Source organism: Chlorocebus sabaeus, chromosome 18 (genome assembly GCF_047675955.1).
Source record: "Chlorocebus sabaeus isolate Y175 chromosome 18, mChlSab1.0.hap1, whole genome shotgun sequence".
NCBI classification, from domain to species: Eukaryota; Metazoa; Chordata; class Mammalia; order Primates; family Cercopithecidae; genus Chlorocebus; species Chlorocebus sabaeus.
Genome location: NC_132921.1, coordinates 73,984,445 through 73,998,178, shown reverse-complemented (window position 1 = coordinate 73,998,178; position 13,734 = coordinate 73,984,445). Strand labels below are relative to the sequence as shown.

The window sequence follows — 13,734 nt, the reverse complement described above, 5'->3', positions numbered from 1 at the left end:
TGGAAAACGCAGCACCTTTTTCACTGTGAAGGAGGCTGCGTGGTTTCAGCAGCTTTTATTTGTTTATTTTTTAATTTTTATTTCCATAGGTTACTGGGAAACAGGTGGTGTCTGGTTACATGAATATGTTCTTTAGGGGTGATTTGTGAGATTTGGGTGCACCTATCATCCGAGCAGTATACACTGCACCCAATTTGTAGGTTTGTTTGTTTATTTTTTACTGAGTCTGGCTCTGTCACCCAGGCTGGAGTGCAGTGGCACTATCTCGGCTCACTGCAACCTCCGTCTCCCAGGTTCAAGCGATTCTCCTGCCTCAGCCTCCCAAGTAGCTGGGATTACAGGTGCTTTCTACCACACCCGGCTAATTTTTGTATTTTTAGTAGAGATGGGGTTTCACCATGTTGGGCGGGCTGGTCTTGAACTCCTGATCTCAGGTGATTCACCCACCTCAGCCTCCCAAAGTGCTGGGATTACAGGCATGAGCCACTGCACCTGGTCTAATTTGTAGTGTTTTATCCCTCATCCCCTTCCCACCCTTTCCCCCGAGCCCCCAAAGTCCATTGCATTATTCTTGCGCCTTTGCATCCTCATAGCTTAGCTCCCACTTATGAGTGAGAACATATGATGTTTGGTTTTCCATTCCTGAGTTACTTCACTTAGAATAAGAGCCTCCAAGTCTCATCCAGGTTGCTGCAAATGCCATTAATTCATTCCTTTTTATGACTGAGTAGTATTCCATTGTGTGTGTGTGTGTGTGTGTGTGTGTGTGTGTGTGTGTATCACAGTTCTTTATCCACTTGTTGATTGATGGGCATTTGGTTTGGTTCTATATTTTTGCAATTGTGAATTGTGCACTGCTATAAACATGCGTGTGTAAATACATTTTTTGTATAATGACTATTTTCCTCTGATAGATACCCAGTGGTGGGATTGCTGGATCAAATGGTGATAGTTCCACTTTTAATTCTTTAAGGAATCTCCACACTGTTTTCCATAGTGGCTGTACTAGTTTACATTCCTGCCGGCAGTGTAGAAGTGTTCACTGTTCACGGCATCCACACCAACATCTATTATTTTTCAATTGTTATGGCCATTCTTGCAGGATTGTGGTATCGCATTGTGGTTTTGATGTGCATTTCCCTGATAATTAGTGATGTTAAGCATTTTTTCACGTTTGTTGGCCATTTGTATATCTCCTTTTGAGAATTGTCTATTCATGTCCTTTAGCCCACTTTTTGATGGGATTTTTTTTTTTCTTGCTAATTTGTTTGAGTTCTTTATAGATTCTGGATAATAGTCCTTTGCAAATGTATAGCTTGTGAGGATTTTCTCCCACTGTGGATTACCTGTTTACTCTGCTGACTGTTCCTTTTGCTGTGCAAAAGCTCTTTAGTTTAATTAAGTCCCAGCTATTTATCTTTGCTTTTATTGCATTTGCTTTTTGGTTCTTGGTCATGAAATCTTTGCCTAAGTCAATATCTAGAAGGGTTTTTCTGACGTTATCTTCCAGCAGTTTTATAGTTTCAGGTCTTAGAGTTAAATCCTTGATCCAACTTGAGTTTATTTTTAGCAGCTTTTATTAAAGTCACTAAAGTTTTAAAATAATGATTCTTTAATGTGACATTTTACAAACTCACAGTTCAGTGTACCTTTCTCTCCCGTAGTAGCATATATGTATGTGTGAATTTCCAAGTCAGGGTTCTCTCCAATTTATTTATTCAAATCTAATAAATTTTACAAGCATTATACCAAGCTGAAGGTTATTAACTAATTCTCAACAGAATTGGGGTAGAAATATCACTGGCTAGATTCAGGCTTTCAGTTCAACAAATGGACCTGCCTGAGTTCAGTACAATCAACCTTTCCCGTGTGTCTACGTGAACTCAAATAACTTACATGACTGGTAGACCCTATTTTAAGGGCAACTCTGAGTTGAGACTACCATAAAGATCTGTAGATTATAAACATAAGCCTGTGAGACAGAGTTGTCCTAAAGAAAGAAAGGTTATAATTTCCAAGCAGAAGGAGAAAGCACCTTTTTTGGTTACACACCTGGCATGTTATGAAAAGCTGGAGTTCAGTATTTCATTATAAGAAAAAAGAAATGATAAAATTTCTAAAAGTGTTAGACTAGGAGGAGAGAGAAAGAAACACAAAAGCTTTAGGTACCAGAAATGGGCTGGGTGCAGTGGCTCACGCCTGTAATCCCAACACTTTGGGAGGCTGAGGCAGGTGCATCACTTAAGGTCAGAAGTTCAAGACCAGCCTGGCCAATATGGTGAAACCCGTCTCTACTAAAATTACAAAAATTAGCCGGGCGTGGTGGTGTATGCCTGTATCCCCAGTTACTAGGGAGGCTGAGGCAAGAGAATCGCTTGAACCTAGGAGGTGGAGATTGCAGTGAGCCAAGATCGCATCACTGCACTTCAGCCTGGGTGACAGAGCAAGACTCTGTCTCATAAGAAACAAAACAAACAAACAAATGAAACCAGAAATGGCACCACCTCATAACACTGTCACAATCTCTGCCTGAGAATGGGCAACTTCAGGAGAATGGAAGAACATGATAGTCTCATTGCTAACAGGTCTGAGTTAATTCTAGTGTAGCTAACAAAGTGAAAATATTGGCCGGGCGTGGTGGCTCAAGCCTGTAATCCCAGCACTTTGGAAGGCTGAGACGGGCAGATCACGAGGTCAGGAGATCGAGACCATCCTGGCTAACACGGTGAAACCCCGTCTCTACTAAAAACTACAAAAAACTAGCCGGGCGAGGTGGCGGGCGCCTGTACTCCCAGCTACTCAGGAGGCTGAGGTAGGAGAATGGTGTAAACTGAGGCAGGAGAATGGTGAGGCGGAGCTTGCAGTGAGCTGAGATCTGGCCACTGCATTCCAGCCTGGGCAACAGAGCGAGACTCCGTCTCAAAAAACAAACAAACTAACTAACTAAAAACAAAGTGAAAATATTAAGGAGAAAGGTAGCATTTATGAGACACCTTGAAATAAAGCCTTAACACAACTTAAAACAGACTTTAAAAGAAAAGGCAGGCTGGGTACAGTGGCTCACGCCTGTAATCCCAGCACTTTGGGAGGCCTAGGTGGGTGGGTCACCTGAGGTCAGGAGTTCGAGACCAGCCTGGCCAACATGGTCTCTACTAAAAATACCCCGTCTCTACTAGAAATACAAAAATTAGCTGGGCGTGGCGGCGCACGCCTGTAATCCCAGCTACTCAGGAGGCTGAGGCAGGAGAATTGCTTGAACCCTGGAGGCAGAAGTTGCAGTGAGCCAAGATTGTGCCACTGCCCTCCAGGCTGGGTGCAGAGCAAGACTCCATCTTGGACAAAAATAAAAGAAAAAGAAAAGGGAAATATTAATAATTTTGAGTCTGGGGAGTGATCCATATAATTTTCTTTTGAGTTTTTTTCTCAACACACTGAGAATTTAAAGCTTTTTGAGACTCAGATAAGAAATTCACAGACTCATGGACTCAGAAGCCACCTTCAGACAACAACATCGCACCTCCTTGTCTCAAACTATAGTGAAATTATAGAGAGGAAGACGTGCATGCTAAAACCCAGGTTTTAAGAACACAGCACTGCAGAAATTCACCCACGTTGGGTCTTCCTCACTTCTCTGTATCTTAGACTATCAAAGCCTAATTACAGTCTTTTATTTTATTTTATTTTATTTTTTTTGAGACGGAGTCTCGCTCTGTCGCCCAGGCTGGAGTGCAGTGGCCGGATCTCAGCTCACTGCAAGCTCCGCCTCCCGGGTTCACGCCATTCTCCTGCCTCAGCCTCCCAAGTAGCTGGGACTACAGGCACCCGCCACCACACCCGGCTAATTTTTTTGTATTTTTAGTAGAGAGGGGGTTTCACTGTGTTAACCATAATGGTCTCGATCTCCTGATCTCGTGATCTGCCCACCTCGGCCTCCCAAAGTGCTGGGATTACAGGCTGGTACTTTCTTTAACTTATTTGTTGTTTTTTGTTTGTTTGTTTCTTGAGACAGGGTCTTGCTCTATTACCCAAGCTGGAGCGCAGTGGTGCTATCATAGCTCAGTACAACCTCAAACTCCTGGGTTCAATCAATCTTCCCACTGAGCCTCTGGAGTAGTTGGGACTTCACTCCATGCCACTGTGCCTGGCTAATTTTTTAAATTTCCTGTAGAGGTGGGATCTTGCCTTGTTGCCCAGGATTCTTCAACTTGTTAAAACAAAAAAGAGATATGCACCAGTTACAAAACATATTTACAAAAATCAATAGCTTTCCTATATCAGCATTATTCAACTAGAAAATGCAAACGGGAATCATCCCACTCAACATGGCAACAAAAATATAAATTATATAGGAATTGTGTGTGTGTGTGTGTGTGTGTGTGTGTGTGTGTGTGTATATATATATATTTTTTTTTATTTTTCCAAGTCAGGTCTTCATTGAAGTTGGCAGAGGCCTCTCAATGTTTTATGAAAACATCTTAACCTGAGAATATGTAAGGAAACAAATTCAATTGTCTTTTTTTTCTTTTAGCACTAATTAAATACTTTATTGAATAAATACAATACCAAAGGCTTGTATTTGTGCCAGTAATCACACCTGTAATCCCAGCACTTTGGGAGGCCAAGGTGGGCAGACTCCTTGAGTTCAGGAGTTCAAGACCAGCCTGGGCAACATGGTGAAACCCTGTATCTACAATATATGCAAAAATTAGCCATGTGTGGTGGCCAGTGCCTGTAGTCCCAGCTACTGGGGAGGCTGAGGTGGAAGGATCACTTGAGTCCAAGAGGTCGGCGCTGCAGTGAGCCAAGATGGCACCACTGCACTCCAGCCTGGGTGACAGAGTGGGACATGGTCTCACAACAAAAAAACAAAAAGCACAATACCAAACAAAATGCATTCAAATGCTTTCTTAAAAAACAATTTGAAAGGCCTTTCTACTCAGGCTAATGACAAACGCAGTAAAGACAGATATGGTCATGTAACATAGTTACCTGATTTTATACAGCACTTGTATCTTTTAGTCCACAAGTATATTATTAAATGATAGAGAACATTGAATACAACCATTTCTACAGAACTATGAAATAAATTTCTGAAGAAGAAAGATTTTACAGTTCCCATCTTTTATACCCATCCCGACAGTCTAACTCTAAAGAGGATAAAGCCAATGACTTTCCTCACAAGACCTCATGACTAATGCCACTTTGCTATCAAAATCTGTATTTCTGGTCCATTATGAGTATTGAGACAAGATTCAAATATTCCCAGAGAAAGAGGCATAATGCAGGTTGTGATCGCCCACTCAACAACATTGAGCACTGCATCCAAAACTATCTTATCCCAGGAATTAAATACGGCCAGCCACATTCATGGGCATTTCCTCCACTGTAGTACTGTATAGAAAGTGTCCGTGTCACCAAGAATCCTCCTGTCTTCTTCAGTAACAGTTTATAGCCACACCTTTCTTCCTAAATCAACCACCTCTGCCAATTCTGCAAATGTCGTTTTCACAATTGGTAGATGGATCATAGTTTATAACCAAAGACTTATTGCACATCAATCCCAAAAGCCAACAAATCAGTAGTGATCAGAACATGGTCTGACCCTGATTGGAATTCCCTCATGATGACATCTCTCTCCTTCTCGTCCATGTCGCCACGCGGAGCAGAAACTGTGAGGTCCGTGGCATGCATTTTCTCAGCCAGTTGACAGTGTGCTTTGTATTGAGAAAAATAACAGCCCGTGTAATGGTCAGTGTCTCGTACAAGTCACAGAGTGTCTCCAACTTCCATTACTCTCTCTCAATATTAATATAAAACGGATTCCTTCAAGGTTCAATTCTTCCTTTTTCACCAGAATTCAAATTGGATCTCTCATGAATTTTTTAGTCACTTCCACCATATCGGTTGGCACTGTGGCAGAAAGCAACACAACCTGAATACTTGTATTTAATTTTTGGAAAATCTCATTGATTTGATTCTTAAATCCTTGGTTCAACATTTCATCTGCTTCATCCAAAACACAGGTTTTGATCCATTTTGGAGAAAATATCTTCTGTTTGACAAAGCAAACACTCTCCCTGGTGTACCAACAACAGTATGTGATGCTTCAGCCTGCAGTTTTTGCCTTTCATTTCGAACGTTTGTTCCACCAACGCAAGCAAGGCAATGCAGGCTCCCATATAGTCGGTGCCGGAATTACTTTTTGGATCTTTAATGCAGAAAATACTGGCTCTCTGTCGAATAGCTGAAGGCTTCTCAAAACCATAAGCATAGATGCCCCGAAGAAGAGACTCCTTTATGTTCATATCATCAAAGTTATCAACAATCTCATCCCAGTTGCTCTAGATGACAGCATCTGAGTCCATTCCCTCTGGGCCGCCAAATCCCTCTGTCAAAATCCGACACATGATTTGGAAAACCACTCAGCACCCAACTGAAAAGACCAATTTTCTTAAAAAACAAAACATTCTGGGTGACACAGTACTTATGAGCAGACACAGCGCCTGATCCAACACCACAAGGCAAATCTATGGCCATCACCGGCGGAGAGCACTGCGGCCCGGGGCAGGGGAAGAAGGCCCGGCCAGGGCGCTCCTCTGGGGGCTGCCCTGTCGCCTCCCCAACGACCCGTGGAAGGAGGAGGCAGAGCTGCCCGATGGTTGCTGTGCTCCTTGGTCTGAGCAGTCACCGGGCCGCGCGGGTCCGCAGACGGGTCGGGCTCCGCTGCCTGGGGTGGCTGCAGCGGGGCCGGGAGGGGAGGGGAGCCGGTCGCAGGGCTCCGCGTCCCCGCGTGCAGCGCAGCACAGCGCAGGGGTGGGAGGAGACGTGGCCTGCAGGCCCAGCGCGCACGAGGCACCTCCAGGTCCGCACCGCTGTCACGGAGCTCAGACTCCCTCTGTCCCCGGCTGCGCGGGCCCACGTCGCGGGGATTCTGCCGTGTGCAGCGCCGGCTCGTGGAGCTCCGAGGCCGGCCTCGCGGCCGCAGCTCTGCCTGCACTTCTGTCTGCGCTCCCGGAGGGCCAGCCGCCAGGCGTGGACGAACACGGGGCCTCCCGCGCAGCTTGCTGCGTGGACTCCGCCGGTTTGTGAGGGACGCCGGGGTAGGGGAGGCCTGACCGCGTCCTCTGCGCACTGGCGATGTCGGGATCCCGGGAGCTGCGCTCCTCGCGGTGCCCCTGGGACTTCCAGCGCCGGCGGCGCCCGTGAACCCCGGAAGAAAGGGTGTCGGCGGAGCGCGCGGTCGCCTTGCGCTCCCGGAGCTCCTCGATAGGTGGCGGGACGCGGGTCCCCGTCTGGCCAGGCCTGCCGCCTCCTCCAAGGGCTTGCCGCGGTCCCCCGGCGCGGACGGGCTGTTCTTGGAGATCAGGCACGGGGCGCGCGCGCGGGCAGGTCGGAGGGCGAGGGCTCCTCCTTGGCCAGTCCGATGGCCGCGATCCCCAGGCGCCAGAAGCCTGCCTGGAAGCCGCAGGCCGCGGCTGGCGACCTCCGACGCCCTCCGGGAGGGGCTGCCGAGAGCTGCTCCAGTCGGCCTGCGCGTCTGTGGGCTGCGCCGCCTCCCCGGGGTCCGCCGGCTCCGCGTCGCCCTGCTCTGAGGCAGCACGCTGGCGGCTTCGCGTCTCGGGAGTTTGTTGCGTTGGGAGCGCAGACAACAGACGCCCTCCCGGACCTCCCCAGGGCCGGTCTCCTCCGGGGGCACCGAGTTCTGCGAGTCTTGCGCGCTGCCGCCGCTCTGGCCCTCGGCGGGAAACCCACACCGGGCGGCAGGAGCAGCGTGGACTGGGGGCTGCAGCACAGCTGAGCGCAGGGGTCTCCTGTGGGCGTCCTCGGCCTCCTCCGGGTCCACTGCCCTAACGGCCGTCACCTCCTTGGCGCGGGGGTCGGTGCCCTTGCGCCCCTCCCAGAACCAGCCCGTGCGGATGCAGTGGAGCGTGGTGAAGAGCTAGTCGGGCCCCACTCGCGGCTGGCAAGTCCCCGGGGGCGAGCCACGCCGCGCCTGCAGCCTGGGACGCGACTAGACCCGGCAGGAGGGCAGCGCGGGCCCGCTCCTGCCCCCGCCCACTCGCGGGGCCGCACCCGGCCTCCCCCAACCTGCAGCCTCCGTTCGCCTGGGGACGCCGGGCCTCCCCGTCTGCCAAGAAGCGGGCTCCTATGTAGGAATAATCTTAATCGATGCAACTATCTATAGGGTTGTGGATTAAAATGTTAATACACTTCAAGTACTTGAAACAGTTTCTGACATAGTAAGAGCTGAATTCGTATTGCCTGCTATTATTAAGAAAAATTCTGTAGAATTCATATGAGGAGAGTTCTATAAGCCCTGTACCTTGCACAGATGATTGGAACAAATGGAAAGGAAGATTAAATACTGTAAAGGCAATTTCCCCCAAATTAATCTATACGTTTAAAAGAGTTTCGACCAACAAGATTTTGGTGGACTTTTAAAATTTATTCTAAAGTACATCTAGATCAATAAAATTTGTACATATTAGCTAGAATTAAAAAATAGTATTGGCCGGGTGTGGTGGCTCTCGCCTGTAATCCCAGCACTTTGGGAGGCCGAAGCAGGTGAATCACTTGAGGTCAGGAGTTCGAGACCAACCTGGCCAGCATGGCGAAAGCCATCTCTACTAAAAATACAAAAATTAGCCAGGCGTGGTGGCAGGCGCCTGTAATCCCAGTTACTCGGAGGCTGAGGCAGGAGAATCGCTTGAACCCGGGAGGCAGAGGTTTCAGTGAACCAAGATTGCACTACTGCACCCCAGCCTGGGTAACAGTGGGAGACTGAGTCTCAACAAAACAAAAACAAACAAACAAAAAACCCATAAAACAGAAGGCACTCGTGTCTGGGACTTTTTCTTTTCTTCTTTTTTTTTTTTTTTTTTTTGACACGGAGTCTTGCTCTGTTGCCCAGGCTGCTGGAGTACAGTGGCCAGATGGCTCACTGCAACTTCTGCCTCCCACATGCAAGCGATTCTCCTGCCTCAGCCTCCTGAGTAACTGGAACTACAGGCGCCCGCCACCACGCCTGGCTAATTTTTGTATTTTTAGTAGAGACGGGGTTTCACCGTGTTAGCCAGGATGGTCTCGATCTCCTGACCCTGTGATCCACCTGCGACGGGGTCCCGAAGTGCTGGGATTGCAGGCGTGAGCCACCGCGCCTGGCTGGATTTATGTTTGATAGAGATGTGAAGAGAATGATTTCTGACAGTAGATTTACTGAAAATGAACTGGTGCTCCTCATCCTTATAATAGCAGAGTACCTTCTAAGCCCAGATATTCACTCATCCCCACGCAGTACTGTAATGTAAGGTGAATAAGAGTGTTAATAGCGAAGGTCTTTCTTGGCCACTAAAGTCCTGTGTCCAATTCTCTCCTTTGATGAAGCAATGAATTCTTAGAATAACAGAACTATAAAAAGACCTTTAAGGTATAACAAAATGCCATTTTATATCCCAAACATGTTGAAAATTAGGACTAGAAATATAAAGGAATTAGCCGGGCACGGTGGCTCATGCCTGTAATCCCAGCACTTTAGGAGGCCCAGGTGGGCGGATCACAAGGTCAGGAGATCCAGACCATCCTGGCTAACACAGTGTAACTCGTCTCTACTAAAAATACAATAATTTAGCCAGGTGTGGTGGCTGGCACCTGTGGTCCCAGCTACCTGGGAGGCTTGCAGTGAGCCAAGATCACGCCACTGCACTCCAGCCTGGGCGACAGAGTGAGACTCTGTCTCAAAACAACAACAACAACAACAAAGAAATAAAAAGGAATTACATACCTTTTTAAAACATCTTTCTGAGGGCAGGGAATATGCATTCCTAAAAAATGCTAACATTCTTGATTCTTCTGTATTTTTCAGTACCACCTTGCTTTTTTATGTTGCATGTGGCAAACAAACATATGAAAACCACAACTTCATGTCTTTTCCCAGCCCTACTATAGATGACATTGGTGTCATGAGATCAGGCTCTATCATTTGAAATGAATTAACTTCTAAAAGTTTTAGTTAAAATTTCAAATCTCAAGTAAATCAAGTCTTGATTAGAACAATATAACTTATAATTTGAAATTAATGTTACTGAAAAGTGGCGTTCCTGGGGGTGATGAGGAGTCTTTGTGAATGCAGCACAACTCTGGCAGTCTTCCTGGCGTGGGCCGCTGACATCAGGGCAGCGTTTAACAGGGGAATTAAGCAGCTCGGCAGTGCGGGAATTACTTCTGTGACATCATCTATGTTATGCTGCCAGTAAATGTTCTGAAAAACTCTGCTCCAGAAAAGCTATGTCTGAATGAGAGAAGTCAGTTTTCCAAACTAATTCTCACCAACTCCTGCCCTCAAACAACCTAGCCATGTAAAGCAGAGAGTAACATACAAGTAGTCTTGGCAAGGCGGTGTCACGGAGAATTCATGCTGAAAGCGTTGTCTGTTTGTCTTGTCCTTTAAACACAGACATAAAGTGGATATGGTTAGCTAGATGGTCTGTAATTATGAATCCAGAAGCTTATATTTTCTTTCTCTCCCTTCATCTCTTCTTCTTTACTTCCCTCCCTCCCTCCCTCCTTCCCTCCCTCCCTCCCTCCTTCCCTCTTTCCTTCCTTCCTTCCTTCCTTCCTTCCTTCCTTCCTTCCTTCCTTCCTTCCTTCTTTCCTGTCTCCTCTTTTTCCTTCCTTGGAAAAACATTAGAAAGGCAAACCTGCTTGCATAAAGTTTTCATTTGAAAGCTGATCCTAGAGTCTAAAAACCCAGGATGGGTAAAGACTTAAAATTTGAGCGATTTTAAAAATCCATGTAACGAAGAAACAATTACTGTTCACTCTCATAATGTATGGAAAATTTCTTTCCCACTTGTAAAAGATTTTAAAAATTAGGTTTATTTATTTATTTTATTTTATTTTTTGAGGCAGAATCTTGCTCTGTCGCCCAGGTTGGAGCGCAGTGGCACAATCTCAGCTCCCTGCAACCTCCACCTCCGAGTCTCAGCCTCCTGAATATCTGGGACTACAAGCACCTGCCGCCATGCCTGGCTAATATTTGTATTTTTAGTAGAGACAGGGTTCCACCATATTGATCAGGCTGGTCTCGAACTCCTGACCTCAGGTGATCCGCCTGTCTCGGCCTCCCAAAGTGCTGGGATTACAGGCGTGAGCCACTGCGCTCAGCCGAAAAATTAGCTTTAAACAATCCCAAGCTGCCCACAAGCAGTTCCTTAAGTCACATATTTTTGTTAATTAAATCATTACTTTCATTTTAAAACATTCCCAAAAATGTTGTAGGAAGCATCAATACAGCATTTTCCACAACCCAGATTCTGAATCCTTTGTTTAAAAAAAGTCATTACATATTTCCTGGAACTGTTATTTTAAAAAGTCATCCCTATCTATTTTGGCAAACCTTGTAAAAACATTAGCCTTCCTTAGAATAGCATTTTAAAAGTTAGTCTCAGAGCTTAGCCGGAGAGAGTCAAGGATTCAAGAGCCTATGAAGCAAATCTAGAGCTAAAAGAGTATTACTAAAAAATAAGCATTCGAAGTTATTTTTAGTGGATGAGGACGGTGTGTTCCCGAACTTCCCTTTCTTTATTCTATAAGCCATTACTGTACATTTACTAACAGTCTGGCTAAACAGAGTGCTCGGGCATCCCTGGCTGGAAGGCACAACACTTTCTACACTTGCTCCCTCCCCCAGCAGTGGTAATAAGAACAACCCCTCGCTGGGGTGAATGGACCAAAAAAGTCACCATTCAGTGACTGCTGCAGGTAGGACTCAGCCTTTAGATGCAGGTGCTGTGCCTCGGAAGCCTGCTTTGTGCCACCTTTGTAACATGTTCCAAGCCCCCACTGGGCCTGGCTGACTGGGTGGGTACCCCAGGCCCAGACCAGGACTCTCGGGGTTTCTGTACCCATTTCTCCCTTCAGAGCATACTCTGACCCTCTGCTTCCCACCCTGAGTGCAGATCCACAGCCCAAAGTGCTGGCCAGGGCTGGAGGGGTGGGAAGAGGGTGGGGAAGACTCCCTGTTCCCAGAGGGCAGTGAGTCCATGCAAGCTCTTACTGGCACATTGCCTCTCCCCCTGAATCTCAAGTGGCCGGGCCACCAGAGTGTCGCCGACACGCTGGCTTTGGTGACTCTTGATTGCCTTAGGTTCCTGGCCAGCTCAGAGCACTGAGTTACTGACAGGCATGTGTGCGGACCAGCTTGGCCCATCTGGGTGCGATGCTGCCAATGGGCCACAGCAGCTGAGGGCAGCGGGGGTGGCTGCAGTGTCCTATACCCTATGCCCCTGCCTCTGGCACCCAAAGGGGTCGCTTCGGCCCCTCTGCAGGCCACATGCTGTGTCCTCTGAGGACGTGGTGACCTTTGCTATCCACTGCTAATGGGACCTGCGGGTGTCCTCTCTTGCCTCCAGTCAATGTGACCATCTCTCATTTTACCTGGTCAGGCTCAAGTCCTTCAGGATGAGTTTCTGGCTTGCTGGGAAGGTGTGGGCTCCTTGCTACCCCCACTGCGCTGGTGGCAGGGTGTGGACAGCAGGTGGGGCTCGACCTGGAGAGAGCTCACCTTCTAAGACTGCAGTGATTATGCTAAAGAGTTCAAGGAAAGACATGGATGGAAGATTCTGTTCTACCTTCATGCTATAAAATCCCAAGTAGTGAATTTACAATGACCAGAAGAGGCACCAGCCTTTGTATTTTCCTGCATCCTACCGGTAGGACTGGCATTGGTGATCATCAAGGAAGCCCAGAAGCAGCTTTGAGAGCATCAGCAGAAGCCAGCATGCACGGCAGCAAGCGATGCTGCAGCCTCACGAGTGGGGATGCCACCAGTGGGGTATAAGTCCCAGGCAGCTGCAGAGACAGGAAGGTCGACACTGCTTCAGCACAAACGAGTTCCTGAGAGCCACAGCATGGGCAGTGCTGATAGCTTTGCTACCTTTTCCTCCTGGAGATATGACTTTAGCCGGGAGAGGCACTTGACAAAAAAGAGCAAGAAGTGATGGTGCCTGGATACTACAGAGAACCTTCATGTGCATTGGCTGGATGGTAAAATATAGAAATCCCTCTTATCTCTCTATTATTCTAAATCCATCATAATTTATCAGTAAATCTATATATATCATGTGGGCCTATGAATGTTGCAATACAGTTTAAAAACAAGTTGTGTACACATTTGTATTAGAACAAGCTGTGTGCATTTGTCCAGGATGCTGCATACCAGGAGTAGTCCTGTTGTTCAAGGCTGACTTGTATTTGCAGGCTTGGTTGCCCTAGTCACACAGAGCGCGCTGCCGATTGGAAGGGGTTGGGTCCGGTGTCTCTGTAAGGAAACTGGACAATGGGTATCCAAATGCTCTTAATTGTACTGTTATTTATTTATTTTTGAGGGGGTGGTTTTGTATATTTTTTGAGACAGAGTCTCGCCTGTCGCTCAGGCTGGAGTGCCGTGGTGCAATCTTGGCTCACTGCAACATCCACTCATGGGTTCAAGCGATTCTCATGCCCCAACCTCCCCAGTAGCTGGGATTACAAGCCCATGCCACCATACCTGGCTGATTTTTATTTTTTATTTTTTATTTTTTTTTTGAGTCGGAGTCTCACTCTGTTGCCCAGGCTGGAGTGCAGTGGAGCGATCTCGGCTCACTGCAAGCTCCGCCTCCCGGGTTCACGCCATTCTCCTGCCTCAGCCTCCCGAGTAGCTGGGACTACAGGCGCCTGCCACAGCGCCTGGCTAAT

General features: G+C 47.3%; 1 protein-coding gene and 1 pseudogene across 1 annotated transcript in view; one reads left to right on the top strand and one right to left on the bottom strand.

Annotated features, from left to right (window-relative positions):
- LOC103222820 (uncharacterized) overlaps window positions 1-13,120 on the top strand; it is a 41,467-nt gene extending 28,347 nt beyond the window's left edge. Inside the window, exon 6 of the transcript XR_012089361.1 lies at window positions 12,444-13,120. The gene's annotated coding sequence lies outside the window, so the exon portion shown is untranslated. The remainder of the gene's footprint in view (window positions 1-12,443) is intronic.
- Window positions 5,346-6,407, bottom strand: LOC140709026 (eukaryotic initiation factor 4A-II pseudogene; annotated as a pseudogene).
- Window positions 13,121-13,734: the final 614 nt, after the last annotated feature.